General features: G+C 41.1%; 2 protein-coding genes across 3 annotated transcripts in view; both read right to left on the bottom strand.

The window, feature by feature from the left end:
* DHRSX (dehydrogenase/reductase X-linked) overlaps positions 1 to 14,934 on the bottom strand; it is a 222,025-nt gene that overhangs the window by 183,320 nt on the left and 23,771 nt on the right. The window lies entirely within an intron of this gene.
* The window catches only part of ZBED1 (zinc finger BED-type containing 1), a 46,764-nt gene that overhangs the window by 12,436 nt on the left and 19,394 nt on the right, over positions 1 to 14,934 (bottom strand). The window contains exon 3 of one of the 2 annotated variants that reach the window (XM_039535482.1): positions 7,308 to 7,429. The exons of the other annotated variant lie outside the window; for it this stretch is intronic. The gene's annotated coding sequence lies outside the window, so the exon portion shown is untranslated. Of the gene's footprint in view, positions 1 to 7,307; positions 7,430 to 14,934 lie in introns of those variants that run through there. 2 annotated transcript variants of the gene reach the window in all.

Here is a 14,934-nt window from a genome sequence, read left to right on the forward strand (position 1 = left end):
CAATGGGAAAGTCGAGATTCAAATTGTCAATTCAAATTCAGGCTTGCGATTAGACGGGGAGTTCCTAACCATCAGGGGACTGGACAGGCCTACAGGACACCGAGATGAGGAAGAAAGGACCTAAGGATAAGAGGAATGGAGGAGATAGATAAGTTTAGGGAGATGGGGAATAGGAATAGGGGTCATTAGTCAATAGGTGGGTTAAAATAGCACCATGGTCAATGATAACAATGATATTTTTATATGATATAACCTTTTGAGGTGTGTATTGCTGAGAGTATGCTCCCCAGTTTCTGGGGTTCAGCTGACCGCCATTTTTGGTTTTCTCCAGGAAAGATGGGGGAGTTTGGGCCCTGGTTTTCCTTCCTTCTCCCGAAGGGGCAGGGGCAGGGGGGTAAGGGGGGTGTGTGGCCTGTGTGGGTGGCCTGCAGCTAGCAGGAGGTCAGAGATGAGATCTAGATGTCTGGAATTCTCTGATTTCTATGATTCTATGATTCTTCTATGAGACTGAGACTGCAGCTCTGCAGAGCAGTTCAAAGGAACCAGAAAAGGGGTGATGGTGGAGATGAGTGGCTATGAAGCTGGTGTGTTGCCATTGTTGCCAAGAAGGCTTGGGCATTTTGGTTGCGTGGTATAAGGTAATGGCAGCAGATTGAGGGGCGGATCATGATCATCATTATCCTCATTATTGTACTGTGTTCAGTTTGTGTTCAGTTGGGGCCCCAAGGACCACAAGTGGGAGAAAGGATGGGAGAATTGGAGAGGACCAGAACAAATTAAAAGGGGTTGGGGTCTGGGATGAGATGAGAGAGAGGCTGAGCTGAGGGGGAACTTTTAGTCTTCAGAGAGAGAGATGAGAGGGGGATTTGATTTTTTTTCAACTTATTGAAGGGGGTTCTAAAGAGGGAGGATCTAGACTGTGTTCTCAGTGGTGGTATGACAGAACAAGAACACCCAAAATGGTGCAATGTTGCAATGGCGGAGGTGGTTGTTGGGAAAAAAACTTTTTTTTTAGGAGGGCTGCTGAAACACTGGAATGGGTTACCTAGGGAGGTGGTGGAATCTCCTTCCTTAGAGGTTTATAAGGTCAAGCTTGACAAAGCCCTGGCTGGGATGATTTAGTTGGGAATTGGTCCTGCTTTGAGCAGGGGGTTGGACTAGATGACCTCCTGAGGTCCCTTCCAACCCTGATAGTCTATGATTCTATGATACTAAGGCAGAGAATTTGGCCCAACAAATATGGAGAGGCCTCGAAAAAAAGGGAGCAAACTAGTGGTTAAGATGCAGTTGTACACACCTAAAGCTGTAATACAGCCTTAAACCTTAACTCCATTTTACTTCTTCCTTTAGCCGAGGCTTGTATGGTGCTTGGAGAGTCTAACCTGTATGTTTAGAACTGCCCAAAAGAGAAACAGAATATACTATTATAGAAATCAGACAAATGGGAAAAATGTTAACAGCTCCACAGGACAACAGGGGATCCCATACTCATTATTGTTACGGTGTCAATGCGAGTTTTGCCTGCATGAGCGTGATAGGGGTAGGCCCTCAGAAATAGTCAAAGAATAACAAGAGAAGGGACAAATTGTTTTATACTCTAATCCTGTGAGTGAAGTTAGTGCTTCTGAAAGCTGGGTATAGTGCAGGCAGACACTGTGCATGCTCTCCCATTGTCCTCCAGTCTTAAACATCTCTGCTATTCCACTCTTCAGCTAGTTTTTGCTTAAGAGAGGCTGGTGAAAAAAGGATGTCTCAGATAAGGACTGAGGTTGAAGGGAGGCTTGCACAGCACTATGCTCGCATTATGCCAGAGATGGCAAATTTTGCTGAACAGTAATGTTTTTGTCAGGTGGACAAATGCCAACTAACTCCTTTACAGCTGTAAGAGAATGAAGGTATTTGTAGCCATGCCTCCAGATGTGACCGGCTTGCAGAGCACAGACACCTCTGCACCATCTTGCTCCTGAGAAGTAACTGAAGACCACTGTACTAAAGGGATTCCTGGAGGTATCTGCAGCCATAGGTTGGCACAGGAAAACCACTTGACAAAAAACTAACACCCAGCCAAGTGAAATAAGGACAAGGAGTAGGAGGTGTTGTTAAAAGTGTGAAGAAAGCCTGGTAATTACCTACCGTACATTGCAAATCAACACCTTATATGCTAAAGGTTTTCAGAAATTTGCTGAAAAGGTGAAGAAAGAAAATTTGATACTAACACCAACAAGTAACCGCTCCCTTCATAAGCACTTATCGAAACAGTGCATTTAACAGTCTTTTTTTTTCTTACATGAGAAAATACAATCCCAAGTACACGGAAAGAGACACAGGCTCTATGTGCCTTCTATTCATTGTCCCACTTACTTTTCATCCCTCTTTTTATTTATCTATGATATCTGCACTCTGTGGGCCTGGTTCTTTTCCACCTTACCCTGATGTATATCAGGAGTAACTCTACTTAGGTTAGTGATGTTATACAGGTGTATCTTTCAATCAGAAATATCATCTAGTTTTCTCTTGAACATATCATACTGATGCTCTCTCTCTTTCTCACAACCAGACCCTTTTCATAGAATATCAGGGTTAGAAAGGACCTCAGGAGGTCATCAAGTCCAACCCCTGCTCAAAGCAGGACCAATCCCGAGACAGATTTTTGCCCCAGATCCCTAAATGGCCCCCCTCAAGGACTGAACTCACAACCCTGGGTTCAGCAGACCAATGCTCAAACCACTGAGCTACCCCATGTACTGTACATAGTAAGTGAAATTATTTTCTGTAAAACTTCTCTCTGCTCTGCAAGTCATGTCCTCTTGTAATTATGTCTTTCCCATTGTAAAAACAGGAGCTGAAGAGCGGGCTTGGTCCCAGGTGATATAACATGGGGTAATGGGATCATCTCTGCCCAGAAACCCCAGCAATTGCCACATTTTACAAACCAAACAAGAAATACAATAAAATGTATTATCAGTATCAGGAAATGCTGTCTTGCTCTGAGATCCATTATGACTAAGGGTATGTCTATACTGCAGCTGGGAAAGTGCCTCCCAGCCTAGGTAGACAGACGCACACTGCAAATAGCAATGTGAATGTTGGGGCAGCGGCACAGGCTAGCTATCAGAATACAGACCCAGGGGGTCAGATGGGCTTGTGCCGCCAGCAATGCTGCAGTGACCATATTGCTATTTTTACAATACTAGCTCAAGCAGATCTAACACGGCTGTCTACCTGAGCTAGGAGGCATGCTCCCAGATGTAGTGCAGACAAACCGTGATAACACAGTAAGCTGCACTAAGCTAAAATACAACACTTTCCTACCTCTTTTTCTCAGAAATGTCATAGCGCTTTACAAATGTTAAGACTCATAATACTTCTGAGGTAAATACTATCACTGCCATTTTTCAGACGTGGAAATTGAGGCACAGAGTGATTAAATGACAGAAGAAATCCATGACAGAACCAGGAATACAGCCGGATGGCTATCTATGCTTTAGCATTATTACTACAGTGATTTAAAACCGAACTGGACAAAACACTATAAATTATACTTTAGGAAATAATCCTGCACTAAAGATCTAACAGAAGCTAACAGATTTTCTCTAATTTCCATGGCTCTATTACCACATTTGTAGACAGTTTAAAATATATTACAAGCTCTAAATATTCCACAAAATATCCTCTTTTCAGCTGTTTTATTACTGCCTTTACGTTTTGAAACCTTTCCTTTTTCTGCTCACTAGCTATTAAAATTTAAACGGTTCCAATGGTGAGTCAATCATTTTTCACTCTGAGTGTGGAGGGAGAGATACAGATTACCAACCAATGCATATGAGAAGTAAGTGTCAAGCAAAATGTATACAGAAACAGCAGAATGTTAGTGGAGGATGTGTAATGTTAGTGGGTGTGTACCTTTAAAGTTCTGGGTAAAAGTGTTTCAGTGAGGCTGAGAGGGAGAGAGTAATTTGAAGAATTTATATATGATGGATCAGGTTTTTAAAAAAATGTGTCCAGCTTTAGCTGATACTCACTTGAAATTTCAGTCGGTTCAGATACTGATCTCACAAAGTTCATTCGTAAATCAAGGTAACAAGAGGTAGTGGGAAGATGTAAGGAAACACCATATATCAGGAGTTCTTAAATGGGGGTTGGGAGGTTATTACATGGGGGAGCATGGGGGGGGGCATGAGCTGTCAGCCTCCACCCCAACCCCGCTTTTCCTAAAGGTAATAATTGGAGATATACCAATCTCCTAGAACTGGAAGGAGCCTTGAAAAGTCATTGAGTCCAGCCCCCTGCCTTCACTAGCAGGACCAATTTTTGCCCCAGATCCCTAAGTGGCCCCCTCAAGGATTGAACTCACAACCCTGGGTTTAGCAGGCCAATGCTCAAACCACTGAGCTATCCCTCCCCCATTCCTCCAGCATTTATAATGGTGTTAAATATATTAAAATGTGTTTTTAATTTATAAGGGGTGGGGGGCTTGCTATGTGAATGGGGTCACCAGTACAAAAGTTTGAGAAACACTGCAATATATTCCCATTCAAGCCAACTGATTTCAGTTCCAGGAATGGGTGTGGCAGATAAAATTTTATTCAAGCTGAATCTAGCTCCCAATAAAGTAAATTGAAAGACTCTCGCAGATTTCAATTGTACCAGGGCTTTTTAGCCTTAAGCCTTCCTCCTTTACTTACAGTATTTCTACCAATTACATGCACAACCATGTTCTTTCTACTCCCACCGAATTCAGTGTCAGTTTTGCCATTTAATTCAACTGAGAACCAGTTTGGACTCAAAGACAGGTACAAACTAGTGTTTTCTGCAACTTCCTCAGTTCAGAAAACCCTTTACTGTAATAGATTTATCTGAATACTTGCAATATGCCACAGACTGAGTTCCTTAATATAAGGAATTGTGCTTGTTAGTTGTCTCCAACTCAGGAGCCCTGTAGCCTAAAAGGGTCTGTTTTTTAATCTCCATTGTTTTCACATCAGTGGTCTCTCTGTATTTGTAGTTATTACTCTACCGTATCCATACCATGGCTTTGTAGGCTGTTTCAGCCGATTCTGTAAGGTATTTCAGCACTGAGTACTTATATTGATTGGTGTAACAGATGAGACTGAGAATAAAAATCAGACCCTATAGCTAAATCCACCCTTCTCAAGAGTGCTTGCATAAAACCCACCTAGTAGTGTTATAACCATTCAGAGGAAGCAAAAGCCTGCAAAGCCCCTTTCATTTAGGAAGCTGTGGCTAAAATCCTGTTCCGATCTGAAAGGTGGGCAAGATTGTTTTCGATCAGTGTAAACTGCATCCTCTCTCTTCCCAGAGATGGGGAAATTGCACTTTCATACTCCAATCAGACCAAGAGCATACTCCAGAGGTCACCCGCAAACCTGTTTCTTCTAAAGAGCAGAATATTCTGTTATCACTCAATCTGTCTAAAGCAAACCTTGTTAAGAGTGAAACTATTTTCATTTTTACAAAGTTACAATTTAGGAATCCAACCTTAAGTGATTGAAAGTTGCTGGAGTACTTCACTTTACAAGACTGGGGCAATCACTTCTGAACTGAAGTGCATGTTGAAATATACAAAGCTCCAATAATTAGTCAGTATAAATGGTGCAAAATGATTCAATATTCTTGGGAAGAGTAAGATAAGTGGAAATTTAGTATAGGAAACAATCAGTATTCAAAAGTCAGGGGGAGATATTTTGACATCAAATTCATCTTTAAACACCAGAAAGGTTTTATGTTATTAAAAGCATCAAAAGGCTAATAAGTCCAAACTTGCCACAATATAAAACATTGGTAGAAGTTAGATACCAGGTTGTCAGAAGATGAAATTGGAATCCCATCACCTCCTCCCACCTTCCACTTTGTTTCCCTTCCCCACAGTCTTTTCAACTCTATTGCTCCTCAGCCTTACTACCCTATCCTTCAAATTTATCTCTGGCTAGTAAATTTAGCTCTCGGGCAAGCAGGTGTCTGGTAAAATGTTCAAACGGTGCTTTATAACATTCTCTTCTATTTAACAGTTCATCTCATTTAGAGCTCAATTGTCTCTTAGCCGACCCACCCGCATAGTGGGGCCCGGGAGTGTAAGCCTCTCCCTTCTCTCTATGTGGGCTACCCAAATCTTGGATTCAGGTGCACATAACAAGCAAGCAGTGTGTGAGAAAGGAAGGGATGGTCATGTGAGTTTGACATTGGACTGGGATTGACGAGATCTGTAGCAGAGCCAAGAATTCAATAAAGAATTCTTATGAGACCTTCAGAAGTTATTGAATCTATGTGCCCCATTTCCCCATCTTTAAAACAGAAATAATACTCTGATAGTTCACAGGGGTGTTGTGAGGATAAATTCATTAACATTTGTGAGGTGCTCAGATACCACAATGAACCCTGATAAGCAGACAACGTGGGGTGAAAAAAAAGGACAAAATAATCATAAATAGCTTAGCCATTCATAACTGTGCAGAAAAAAGGTTTAAGAATCCCTCTGTCAATACATTTTAGAAAATAAACTACATTTGCTCATTTCCAGTTGCATACGGTCTCTCCAAGATTAAACCCACCCATATCACAGTCACATCTTTCATCCCTGCAGCAAGAAGAAAGTTTCAGCTAGCTAATTTGAGATTTAGCTTTGGAAAGCTTCCTTTTTCTTTTGTATTTGGTAAAATACTAATAAAATAAATAGAATGAGTGCTAGTTCCTATATAACAGTTTCTGTTCAAAACTGAACATCTCAGCTTTGCCTAAATACTTTTTTGCGTATGTATGTGACAGATGGAGAGAATTACTGAAGGACCAACTTGAATCTTGCTAACATTATGCAATGATTATTTGCTGTTGTACCTTTCGACATAATAATGGAAAAACTGGATATTTGATATTGATATAGTGGGAGGTTATTTAAGTGGATTCATGTTTTGGGGGCATTTAAGTGGATTAATGTAAACTCTGCTCACACTGATTAGTGAAAATGCAAAACAAGGACAATTAAGAATTAGAATTAGTCATGGAATTTGGACTTGCTATTCTCTCATTTATAGTGGTCGTCAGTGCTTTAACTATTAGTGGAAATTCTCCTGTAAAATTTCACAAAGCTGGAATTTGGCACAAAAGCTCTGATGAGTAAAAGTGATTTGTTTTGGTGAGCTACATGAAACTTAAAAATATCCATTGTTTTCTAAAAATGATACCAATTTCTTCTTTGTTTCCTTCACCTGAGGTGATAGTCCTCTAATGTGAGAAGTCATGGTCTCTTAGAACATTCTTAAACATTTATTTTAAGACTTGTTGAAGCTATCCTGGAATCCAATACTCCTTCCACTTTTCTTCTGCCTTTCTTGGCCATTTGAGGGCATGCATTTAGTTTTCAATGAAGAATGTTCTTCCTTCACAAGGTTGTGGTGCAAGTAGTTTTTGGAGGCTTTAAAAATTAGACATTTGTATGACTTTAATAAAATGAACATTCATTTGTATGATGAAATGCTATAGGCCGTTAGTCTAATGTGGATTCATTGGGTTTGATTAATTGTTTAGCTTATAAAAACAACTATTGTGCATGCCCTGTAATTACTTTTCATCAAAATTGTAAAAGAATTTTTAATATGCAGAATTACTATGCAGATTAAAAGCTCCTCAGCTGTGTCTTGACCAAGGCCGGCTCTAGGTTTTTTGCCGCCCCAAGCAACAAAAAATTTTGGCTGCCCCCACCCCAGCCCTGGGATCTCTCCCTCCCCACCCCCGCGACTTGCACCTCCTGCCACCCCAGCCCTGGGATCTCCCCCCACACCCGCACCCCCCTGCCACCCCAGCCCTAGCCTCTCCCCCCACACACACACCATGCTGCCCCAGCTCTGGGCTTTCCCCTTCCCCCCACACCCATACCCTGCCACCCCATCCCTGGTCTCTGCCCCCTCCACCTGGATGTACCCAGAACACAATTTTGGATGTGCACAGAACACAGACAGGATTCGTTCCCATATGGTTACATAACTGCAGTAAAGTGGAACAATTTTCAGCTTGTGTGATTGGAGGATATCTGGATGCATATTATAAGACCGTCCTACATAAATGAGGAAAAGCTGAGGTGCCTTTATTATTCTTTTTTCCCACCCTTTGTTTCTATGGGGAATTTGCCAATGCAATATCACTGGCTTCCTTTTAAACAAATAAAACTAAAAAAAAAAAAAAAAAGGCAATGGCTGTTGAAAATAGCAATTCCAGTCCTAAAAACCATTTCTTGTATTTCTTGCTCAATTTTATCCTACTTTTTCTACAGCAAATTACAGTGGATCAGTATATTTGATTTGGGAGAAATGAAGTAACAGCTGCCCAAATTGAGCTTGAGCACTCCTGAATTTTGAGGTGTTCAAATCTGGAAGGCAGATTCTAGATTCCCTTTCTGAATATTAACTAAATCTGGAAAGGAAAAGTCAATTTCTGCTTCCATGGCTCAGAAGTGGAAATCCTCCTACATGCCTGGTACTGTAGCTAAAGCTGCCCAGGTCCAGTAGAGCCTCCCCTCCCTTATTTTCATTTTAAATGCTAGTGGGATCCACATACCTCCCTTGCTAGGCTTCAGAGAGGGGCACTGTCCATTTAGTCCACCCAATTCCTTCTTTGGGGGCTGCAAGGTGAGGTCACACCAGTATCCCTAATCCAGTCTGGGGATGTCTTCTGAAGGGGATATCTGGGCCAAAGCCACCTACTCCAGGGGCACACTTGTTCCCATTCACAGTGCCACCCCGCTCTAGCAGTGAGCTCTCCATTCACAGCAAGCTGCAGCATGAGGTTTGAACTACCATACTCCCTCTCACTCCCTTTCCTGTTGATAGCGGCCAAGGGAATGCTGGGAAATGTAGTTATTTCCCTGCTCCAGGGCTGGATCTATAGGCAGGGAGCTAACCAAGGAACTACAGCTCCCAGGGCCCCCTGCTGGTTCTCAGCTCCCAGGCTGGATCCCTGCTGGCTGCCACCCCTACAAATGGGCTGCCCCAAGCACCTGCTTGCTTTGCTGGTGCCTAGAGCCCCTGGTCTTGACATGAGAGGCTATCAGTCTATAGTAGCATTTATCTCCTATTAATGCTTCAATTAGAATGTATCACTCTTATCTGAAGAAATTTAACTGTTTACTAAATGAAACCCAAAGAATGCACTAAGAGCAATGCTCTCAAGGAATATGACGTAATCTCCATTCCTGTCTTTATTCCTCATTCTAAATCTCTCCAATAAACATCTTTCCAAAGTTTTAAGACCTGATTAATTTTCTAAATAATACATCATTTTCTTGACAAATGGAATCTAATACCCTTTCCATACTTCAGAACACAAATGCAAGGGGTGAAATTCTGGCCTCAAAAATCTACTGGAGTTTTGTCCAGCCAGAGGCTAGGATTTCAGCCCAGATGTTTTTGATCAAACCCATAACAGATGACTCTGTTGTAGGTAATTAAATTTGAAACTATCCTTCCTGCAACACAATCTTTACAATACCCTTCTCCATTCAAGGAATGATTTCTTTTGAGCCTTTTTTGTAGCACAATCTTTATTTTACCAGAATCAGTCCTTGAAGACCAATTTTTAAAATACATCAAACTCATGACCAAGTTCCCATGCAGTCTAGATATCCAAGCACACTACTTAGAGGAGAGCATATGCAAACCTGATGCAGTGCATTCTTGCCTACAATATTTATATTAAAATACACACAACTTCTGTTTGATGCTAAATAATTAGCCTGATTTGAATGACGCTTTTTGGTAGGCAACATAAAGCAATTTAATTTTAGCAAGAAAACAAGCATGATAAATCTTGAGGAAACGAGGCTGAGAGCTTGTACTGGCTTGTACGCTACAGTATCTCTCTGCTGTTCACAATATTTCTCTCTTCAGGGCTTTTTCCATGAATGTCATGTGGCTGCATTTCAAATATATGCCTTGTATCACACAGTGAGTTTTCCCTGATAATTTGAAAGATGTCACCCAAAGATGTAGTGCCTTAGACTCTAGACTTTTAGATTCACTTACAAGTCAAACTCTACTTTAATCATTTGCAAAGTGATGTGCAATGAATATTTAATTCAATTATACTTTATTTGATATCCAGTTGGGAAGCTTGGGCATTGTTTTATCACCCTTCAATGTATTACCTCTCAACAAGATGACAGGCATTTTTAGAGCTCTGGTATAGTGGCACAAGAGATGTATTTTCATGGTGGGTGCAAATTTTGAGTACCTCCAAGCTATGGTAGTAGTTATTAGAATCTATAAACAAGTACATTTTTGGACCTTTCCCCTTCTCCCGCACCTGTCCCTGATCAGTGACAAGTTCTGAAACTTATCAGTGTTTGGGGTTTTGAAGAATCTTGAGTTCTGCCAGTTAGTTTGAGTCAAATTTTAAATAAATAGTGAAAAAAATCAAATATTGGGGAGGGAGTGGAAGGAAGGAAGGTGTGCAGAAGAGAATAAGGAAAGGATCTGGCTCTGGGAGTTGTGCTGTGAGCAAGGGAGAAGGAAAGTAGCAAGAAGATATTGGAGGAATGAAGAGGCATCTTTGGAATCATGAAAGAGGAAGGACTGGGAGGGATCAAATGTCACAGCACCACTTCACAGCTGTCCCAGTGCCTAAGCCAGAGCAGTGTTTAGGTGAAAAGTAGCTGGCTAAAGCCAAACCTAGGCAAGATGAAAGTGATGCTAGTATGAGGAGAGAAACTGAAGAACTAGCCAAACCCATGCAATCACTATCATGTGAGAAGGGGAGGTCTGTCTTCAGGTTGTCAAGACAGCTCACAGTCTCAGGTTCCTCCTGAACTCTTTGTAGGGTGACCAGATGTCCTGATTTTATAGGGACAGTCCCGATTTTGGGGTGTTTTTCTGATATAGACTCCTATTACCCCCCACCTCCTGTCCCGATTTTTCACACTTGCTGTCTGGTCACCCTAACTCTTTGCTGCTATGACATGGATGAGTAGCTCCTAGTGTCTCTTCTTCCAAATCCCACCTGGCCACAGGAATACTTTTTCTCCAAGTGTATGCAGATTATGACACTGACGCTCACGCTTTTGTGCCCTTCAAATTATGACTGCAATACATTGCAACTGGAATGACATTGCCTGCCCCAAAAAAGCACAGCAGCTCAGCACTCCAGCCATCACACAATCTTCCCAGTGACTACAAGGTCAAACTGATTGTTCCATTCCATAGCAAGTATACTCCTCAAGAAGAATAAAATGGCCAACTGCAAGCATGAGGCCAGTGAGAGCAGGATTGGAAACACCTCTCTCCCTCACTCTTGTTGCAGTTTGACCTTAAAAACAAACCCATATTCAAGGAAAATCCCTTCAGATTTTTTTTTTTAAGGATGGGAGAGGGGAGGTGGAAAAAACACATTACTCTACAAAAATATATTTCTCATTCTTGTTTGACCCAGAGCCATTCCAGGAAAGTCATCAAACTACTGGCGTAAGGATTCATATGATTGGATAATCATAACTCATTACGTTGTTTAAGAGCCAGCGCCGACTTGAAATGTAGTCTGTTAAAAAAGTTAAGTAATTTTAGGTATAACATCTGCCAGACACTCCCCATCTGTTTTCGCAATTTTACAATAATCTTTTCCTGTGTTTTAAAATAATTCTTTCCTTCTTGTTGCTGGACCTGGACGCGCACGCACACACACACACACACACACACAGTCAAGATTTCCTCCCCCACTCTGAACTTTAGGGTACAGATGTGGGGACCTGCATGGACCCTTCTAAGCTTAATTCCTAGCTTAGATCTGGTAACACTGCCGCCAGCCAGAAATCAGTGTCTGGCACACTTTCTGTCCCCCCAAAACCTTCCCTGGGGAACACAGATCCAAACCCCTTAGATCTTAACACAAGGAGAAATTAACCATTTCCCCCTCCTTTCCCCCACCAACTCCTGGTGAGTCCAGACCCAATTCCCTGGATCTGACAACAAAGAAAAATCAATCAGGTTCTTAAAAAAGAAAGTTTTTAATTAAAGAAAAAGAAAGGTAAAAATCATCTCTGTAAAATCAGGATGGAAAATACATTACAGGGTACTTAAATTTATATAGCCCAGAGAAAACCCCCTCTAGCCTCAGGGTCAAAGTTACAGCAAACAGAGGTAAAATCCTCTCAGCAAAAAGGAACATTTACAGGTTGAGAAAACAAACATAAGACTAACACGCCTTGCCTGTGCTACTTACAAGTTTGAAACATAAGACTGATTCAGAAAGATTTGGAGAGCCTGGATTGATGTCTGGTCCCTCTCAGTCCTGAGAAGGAACAACCCCCAAAACAAAGAGTACAAAACAAAGAACTCCCTCCACCAAGATTTGAAAGTATCTTGTCCCCCTATTGGTCCTCTGGTCAGGTGTCAGCCAGGTTTACTGAGCTTCTTAACCCTTTACAGGTAAAAGAGACATTAACCCTTAACTAACTGTTTATGACACACACACACACGAAACTGACTTTGCAAATGTACCAGAGAACCAGACTTGAGATAAAGTGCTGTCCAAGGCACATATAAACTGCTACGAGAACTTTTCTTATGACTTCCCATGTTATAGTAGGTACAAAATTTGCAGAGAGGTGTGATTTAAGTTGATTTCCCTTTAAACATCAAAATCAACAATTTGTCCAATGTGAACTGAGTCAATGTATCTGTAGAAAACTTACCTTTTTCCTATTAATTTTAACATTGAATTCACAGAGTTTGCTAATTTAATAAATACAGCTATATGACTGTTAGTTAGCTATAAAAGATTAGGTAAAGTAAATGCCTCGGAGCAGTCTGAGGGCACTTTTTTTCGGCAAGGAGCTGACATCAAAACGCCCCATCAGCTTGATGGAAAGAGGGTCCCTGGAAGCCCAGATGGTGATCACTCAAAACCATCTCAGGCTGTGGGTAACTATATCTGGGAATGTCCTAAACCTATTGCCTGTGTGTGTGCGTGTGGTTACCATCTAATAAATAGTAGTTTTAGATAAGAGCACACTTGCTTGTATCAATCCTTTATCAGACAGACGTGCTATGTTTCCACTGATTTATTCATGACACCACCTGGAGAGAAACAGTTAAGTTACCATTGCTTTGGGTTCTGGAACACCTCGGGTAACATTTGCATATGTTACTTGAAAAAGTTTGCACTCACATTGTACAAATGTTTCACTTCTAGTTAGGCAAGGTATAATAATACTTAGTCATATATATATTCTCATAGCAAAATGACTAAGTATTATTATTTTATCAACTACAATTGGTTCATAACATAGAGAAAGCATCCTGATTGGTTAATAATTAAATCAAAGTGTTTTAATATCATGTGCTGCAAACAGCCACAGGAGACACATGAAAGAGCCACTTGCAGCTCGGGAGCCTCAGTCTGACTATCACTGAATTATAATTTGAGAGAGAGAGAGAAAGAAAGAAAGAAAGAAAGAAAGAAAGAGAAAATGAAAAAAATGAATTCACACTACTGTGGTTCTTTTGGGTAATGTAGATTACTAATTTGGCTCCTGAACCACTGAAGTCTAATTAGTGCATGGCTGTCAGAAGAGAGTTGAGGGCTCTTCAAGTTTAGACTGACAGCAAGGATGGAGGGGAAAATCTGATCAGGCTTGGGCAAATCACAGGAATAGAGGTGATTCACCCTTTGTTGAGGAAGGAGAACACCTGGGTGGAGAGGATATAACTGGAAGGTACTGCATAGGGAAAGCAGCAACTACAGGAGGGAGTGCTGCAAGGACAGGAGCAGCTTTATATTTGTCTGTACCATTCACTGCGCTGTACTGGCTGGCAGGGCTGGCCCTGCATCAGCATGCTCCACTGGCATAGGACAAGAAAGATAGGATTGAGGCTTGCCCACAACGGGTGTAATCCTGAGCTCTGAAGTGAATTAATGATTTAGTTGCACAAGTTCTAATGAAAAACTAGAGTTCCTAACCACCGTATTAGGCACTCGCTACCCCTTCTGTTTGTGCATGGGCAGCCTTCTGAATAAGCACTGCTGCACTTCCAAAGACTGCAAACAAACCAAGAGAAATAAGGGCTTGGAGATAGGCCAGTAGCATAGCCAATGGTCTGCAGTACAAATTAAACAACTCCTCTCAAAGGGAGCATACCATGCTGTGGCTGCTAATATACCTCAGAGGCTCTGAGCTAGGGAAGAATCTCCCATCAACCCTAATGCAGATCCTCACAAAGCCTAATTTTGCACAAAGAACCACAAAAGCATATGTAAAACTAAAGATTAAAATTTACCCAATAGTTAATATTTTGTCAACTTGCATTTAAAAAAAAAAGAGTCTTGTTTAAAATGTCAGCAAACTTTGGCAGAGTTTCTGGCATATTTCCAGAGGGGTTAATTACAGGGGGGAGAGTCTGGGGGAGTTGGTTTGGGTTTTTTTGTTCTTTTTTAAAACTTTCTTTCAGTTTTTGACCACTACTGAGGACAGGATGCCTGATCTCATTCACCAAAGGAACTCCTCCTATGTTCTTATGCTGGCTCAGCAAACACCTAAAAACGTACTAGCAGAATTGTCAACAGTACATTCATTAGTTGTGCCTGGTAATAAATATCAGCCCTAACTCATACACATTTAATCAGCAAGTGTAAAAATCTTTAGATAAATATATACAGTAAATTTGAATTTCTGATTTGTAGACCATGAAAAACTGAATTATTTCCTCAGTAGCTTGGGTATTTCCATATTGTTCAATAGCAAATATGTTAACAAGAAAAATAGCTTTTTCAGGGAAAGAGGGATGGAAAAATTGCAGAGCTCAAATAAAAAAAATCTAGACATAGCATACTAACTTCATCTGTTCTCATTTGCTCCAGAATTTTTACCCACCAGTGACTTTTCTTCACTCTGGCATTCATAACTAATGTACTGTAGTCAGAAAACAATGCCTACAC

The sequence above is a fragment of the Mauremys reevesii genome, linkage group 1 (assembly GCF_016161935.1).
Source record: "Mauremys reevesii isolate NIE-2019 linkage group 1, ASM1616193v1, whole genome shotgun sequence".
NCBI classification, from domain to species: domain Eukaryota; kingdom Metazoa; phylum Chordata; order Testudines; family Geoemydidae; genus Mauremys; species Mauremys reevesii.